The sequence below is a fragment of the Protopterus annectens genome, chromosome 2.part1 (assembly GCF_019279795.1).
Source record: "Protopterus annectens isolate FY-2018-M chromosome 2.part1, PAN1.0, whole genome shotgun sequence".
Classification (NCBI taxonomy): domain Eukaryota; kingdom Metazoa; phylum Chordata; order Ceratodontiformes; family Protopteridae; genus Protopterus; species Protopterus annectens.
The window spans coordinates 390,237,483-390,243,197 of record NC_056729.1 but is presented as its reverse complement, the minus strand read 5'-3'; positions in this window follow the sequence as shown (position 1 = coordinate 390,243,197).

Below are 5,715 nucleotides of genomic sequence, written 5' to 3'. Positions count from 1 at the left end.
AATTAGTTATAGTCTGATAATGCAGAGGTGCTTCCTACTGCTTTAAACCAGGTCTCCGTTGCAGCAAAAATGTCGATGTTCTCCACTTTGAAGAGTGCTTTGAGCGACTGCATCTTGAGATTTAGACTTCTAGCGTTCAGCAGCAAGACCCTCAGATTGCATTTATTTATAGCTGTTACGGTGGTAATTTGGTCTTTGGAACACTGCCTAAAAAAGGCACTACAGAGGTGGCAAGAGATTAGCCAGTACCCAGAAACCCAGGGATGAAAACTGCAAGCCATCTCTGGCAAAGTATCATTTTTCTTACATTTGAATTGCTCTTATATACTGGCAAGATTTTTATTTTTTAGCCTTTCCATACTCCCCCAGATTGAGTCTGAAAATGGTCCATTTGGATCAAAGCCTTACATTGGTTAAAGAAAAATCACTAGGGAGGACCATCAGGAGAATGACAGATCCTGGAAAATTTTTATAAATAAATACATCAACTTTGAAAGAAAAAAGAATGTCAAAAACCAATGAAAGTAACCATTTGTACTTTAATATCTGCTAGAAAAATGTGCATTTTCCTAGGAGTTGACTTGTATGTCTAAGCCCAGAGGCCCATATATAACTTTTAGTTATGTACTTACCATAACTTTAGATGTTTGGGATCCATCTCGCCTACATTCTGTACTGATGGGTTCAGAGCCGATGCTCGGCTCCAACTCAGCACGCTATGCTATAGAGCGAAGCCTCTTATTGGCTGAGCTATTCTATATCCCAGGATGCACCACCACTACTTCCCCAGATCTTGTTTGTCCGCACTCATGCACACACACATAACTGTTTATATAACATTGCCAGATGTTTCAAGATGAAACAATGGTACTCGGACCGTCCGGTCTCTTCTGATCTCCAAGGCAGGGAGAAGGAGGGTGGGTTATTAGGAATGTAGGCGAGATGGATCCCAAACATCTAAAGTTATGGTAAGTACATAACTAAAAGATGTTATGTGATCCTATCTCGCCTACATTCTGTACTGATGGGACAGCGTCCCTAGCACCTGATTCCTGGGTGGCTTACTGGAAAACACTCCTGAGAACTGTGGAACCAAATGAAGCTCGCCCCCGAGATGACACATCCAGTTTGTAGTGGGAAATGAAGGTGTGCGGAGAAGACCATGTAGCCGCAGCACAAATGTCTCTAATGGCAAGCTTAGAATGGAATGCTATTAAAGTAGCCATAGCTCTTGTAGAGTGAGCTTTGACAGAGGTTGTAAGCTCTTTATTAGAAGAGGAATAAGCCTGACTAATACAGTCTCTGATCCACTTGGCAATAGTGACCTTTGTGACGGCTTTGCCCAATTTATTGTCCGAAAAGGACACAAACAATTGATCTGTTTTCCGTGTTTGTTGGGTCCTATCTAAATAAAACCGCAATTGTCTGTGAACATCCAATGTGTGGAAGATGCATTCTGCTTTGTTTGAGTACTTTGGGAAGAAAACTGGCAGTTCTAATGACTGTTGTAGGCAAAAACTGGAACAAACTTTAGGGACAAAGGATGGGTTAGGCCTGAGGGATACTCTATCTTTGTGAAAAACCAGGTACGGTGATTTGACAGATAGAGCTTGAAGCCCTGAAACCCTTCTGGCTGAAGTAATTGCGACCAGAAAGGCAGTTTTCCAAGAAAGAAATTTCAAATCACAGGTTGCTGCCGGTTCGAAGGGGGAGGAGGTTAAGGCACGTAATACCACATCGAGATCCCACGGAGGAGCAGGATGAGAAATCGGAGGTCGTAAAAGCGCAGCACCTTTTATGAAGGTTTTACACAATCTGTTGCTCATCAAAGGTGGGTTTATAGATTCATGAAAATTGGAAATAGCTGCCAATTGGACCTTGATGGTAGAGACTGAAGAACCTTGATTGAATAGGGAAGTTAGAAATTTCAGAACTTCTGACACCGGGACAGTGATGGGATCTAGACCCCGGAGTTGAGCCCAAATAACAAATCTCTTCCATTTGCTAGTATACAATTTCCTAGTGGCAGACTTGTGGGCCGAGGATTACTTCCGGGTCTAAGGTATGATTTCTGACTATAGTCGGAAGAGGAGGAGCCAAGCTGTTAACTTCAAAGAGTGAAGGGACTGATGGAGTTGTCCCGACTGATGAATTAATAGGTCCGGTATCTTATCCAGGAACCATGGACTGTCCAGAGCATACTTCCGAAGATAGGGAAACCATAACTGATGAGACCAGTAAGGGGCAACTAGAATTATTTTGCTCCCTGAGTGAGTCGCCTTTTGGATCACTCTGGGAAGGAGGGGAACCGGAGGGAAGGCATAAAGCAAGCCGGTGGGCCAAGGATGTGCTAGGGCGTCCCTGGGAATCTCCCCCGGAGCTGGGGTGAGAGAGAAGAATTTTCTGCACTACGCGTTCAGCGGGGTTGCGAAAAGGTCGCAACAAGGAGTTCCCCATCTGCTGAAGATCTGAGTTGCCACTGCATTGTTCAGAGACCACTCGTGAGGAGAGAGAATAGTTCTGCTTAGTCTGTCAGCTATCACATTGGATTTCCCAGGGCTATGATTCGCTACCAGAAAATGTCTGGTCGCCACTGCCCATTCCCAAACTCTCATGGCCTCTCTGCAAAGGGGGTAGGATCTGGTCCCTCCCTGTTTGTTCAGATACCAGACTACTGACATGTTGTCGGACTGAATGGCGATTACGCCCTGAGGGAGGTAATCGTGGAGGGCTTGTAGAGATAGAAGCACCACCCTCATTTCTAGAATGTTGATGTGAAGGAGACTCTCGTCGGGATGCCAATTGCCTTGGACTGACCTGCCCATGTAATGCCCCCCCCCACCCTGTCTGGGAGGCGTCCGTCGTCAATGTGGCCGTAGGAGGAGGTGGAACAAAGGGTCATCCCTGATCCAGATTGGAGGACACCAGCCACCAGTGGAGGTCCCGTTTGCAGGTTTCCATGATCCGTATGAGATGACTGAGAGGGAGATCCTGAAAAGACCACTGGGTCGATAGGAGCCACTGGAGAATTCTCATATGCAATCTTGCTAAGGGGACTAGGAGAACAGTGGCCGACATGGAGCCTAATAGCTGCAGGACCATCCTGGCTGGGGCTTTGGATTTGAGAAGTAAGGCTCGGACTTGAGCCTGTATAGTCTGAATCCTTTCTGTAGGAAGATAGACCCGCATTTGGTTTGAGTCTATCTCTACTCCGATGAACCTTATGCGCTGAGATGGCAGCAACACAGACTTTGGCCAATTGAAGGTGATTCCAAGGGAAGTGCCTAGTGATATGGTGGCTGCTAGGTTCTGCAATAGTAGACGCCTGGAGGTGGCAGTCAGGAGCCAGTCGTCCAGATACAGAAACACCTGGAATCCTAGACTCCTCAGGTGAGCAGTCACGACCGCCAAACATTTGGTGAACACCCTGGGGGCTGTGGTGAGACCAAAGGCAGTGCGCAGAACTGAAAATGACTGTCTCCTAGGCTGAAGCGCAAATGTCTCCTGGACGCCTGATCTATCAGGATGTGATAATAGGCGTCCTTGAGATCTATGGAGCACATCCAAACACCTTTCTCCAGCAGTGGGAGAATGGATTGTAAGGTGACCATTGAACTTGGACTTCTTGACTGAGCGATTTAGGTTGCTGAGATCCAAAGCGGGCCTCAAGTCCCGGTCTTTTGGCACCAAAAAGAATCTTGAGTAAGTCCCTAATCCGATCTGGTCTGCGGGGACCGGTTGGATGACTCCTTTTTGAAGCAGCTTTGAGATTTCGAAGGCTGCGATTTCCCGTTGACTGGGTGGCGGGTCCGGGATTTTCCTGGACGGCGGAGGGGGTGTGTGAAAAGGGGATGGCGTAACCTCCGGCGATGATTCGAAGCACCCATCGGTCCTGAGTGATACCCTCCCAGGTTTTTAGGTGCCTCGAAAAACTACCCCCAACTGGCTCCGGAGCTGCACAGTCGGGCAATCCTTCAGCGATTGTGGAAGGCTGAAGAGCCACGAAAGGACTCGCGGTCTCCAGTGTTGCGGGGGCCTCTGCCACCTCTGGGACGGCGTCTTCCAGAAAAATTTCCCCCTCCTCTGCCTCTAGAAGGGGGATCGTCCTGCTGCGAGGGATAAGACTTCTGTGATTTACAGAACCACATTTTCCCTCCTCATTTAGCCTTGGGGTAAGGCCGAAAGGGAGTGGAAAACCGTGCCCCTACGGCAGTCAAAGTCTTACCTTCTTGCTCACAGTGGGTCAATGTGTCCTTTACCTTGGGTCCAAACAAAGAGGACCCATCAAAGGGAGCATCAGCAAAGGAAGACTTAAAGGCTTCCGCAAAATGACACAGGCAGAGCCAGGCTTGCCTCCGTAGAGCAAAACCCGTACCCGTCGCTCTACTCGCACCCTCGGCTGCATACGAAATGAGCCTCATGGACGAGTTTGATATTGATGACAGAGTAGCCAAATGAGAGCCAACCGTCTGGGCCAGCTGCTCAGGTAGGTTACCCAAGAGGGTATCTGAAAGCTCCTTGATCAGATCCCTCTGAAATCTAGTGAAGTGCGTCAAATAGTTCAGGGACATTAAAGTAAAGGCCGCTGAACTGAGGGTGTTCTTCCCGTACCAGTCCATGCTCCTAGACTCCTTATTAGGAGGATGGACAGACGTCAAAGCCTCTGCTACATCTTGTTGGGTAGCAGATGCCACCACCAGGGCATCTACAGCCACATCTTTGGTCAGAAACTCCTTCTCTGGGGGTGCTGATAAGAATTTATTTGGGCGAGCAGGCACCGGTTCCACAGAGTCTGGATGCTCCCACGCCCTTCGACAGATCAAATCTAGGAGCTCGAAGGGCGGAGACACCCAGGAGGCGGAGGGCTGAGCCCCGAAGGCCTTGAGGAACACAGACTCGTCAGCGGAAGGGGGTTTGGAATGCCAGCCGCCTCGTTGTTTGAGGGCTTCCAAGATGTCTGCAAAGGAGACATCTGAGGACGACTTAGGGGACCCTTCCGCATCATCAAGATCGGTGTCCGACGTGAGAGACTCATTGGGGGAGTCGACATGCTTCCTCTTGCACAGTCTTTTCCTTGGGGGTTCCTCCGAAAAAGCTTCAGAGGGACCTCCAGGAGGGGGGGAAACCCCACTGGGGGTGACCTCAGGCCCCGGGGCTCCACTGTCTAGCGACAGGGGGACTACCAAAGACCCAGTCTCCGTGTGTAGGGAAGGTGCCGGTGAGACCGTGGAGGTAGCCAAAGAAGATTTGGCCAAAGCACTCCTCATGGCTCTGAAGGCCGGACCGCCAGAGTCCTGGGAAGGTCCAACCCCCGTGGCCACAACAGTAGACGGTACCCCGCAGCCGGCACGAGGAAGGCTCGGGAACCGAAACATCGGTCCCGGCGTCCCCGGGGCCGAGGAGGTCTGTGTACGAACTCCGACTCGAGAGCCGGGGTTGGAGTAAGGGTCGGAGCCGACCGAAAACCTCCATGGGCGCCACCAGCAACGGCTCGAGCGGTGCCGAGGCTGTTGGAGGAGGAACCAGAACTACAGGGTGGGCCATCGGCTCCGGCCGAATGGGCTGGAGCGAAACTAACTTCTGGAATACAGGAGACTGAAAGAGTCTTAGGAGCACCCTGTGGATGTCCGAATCCGACATCTTGGAAGATCGAGAAGAGACCGACCGGGTCCGAACCGACTTCTCCATCGGCTCCGAAGGACTGGGGACCGGCTC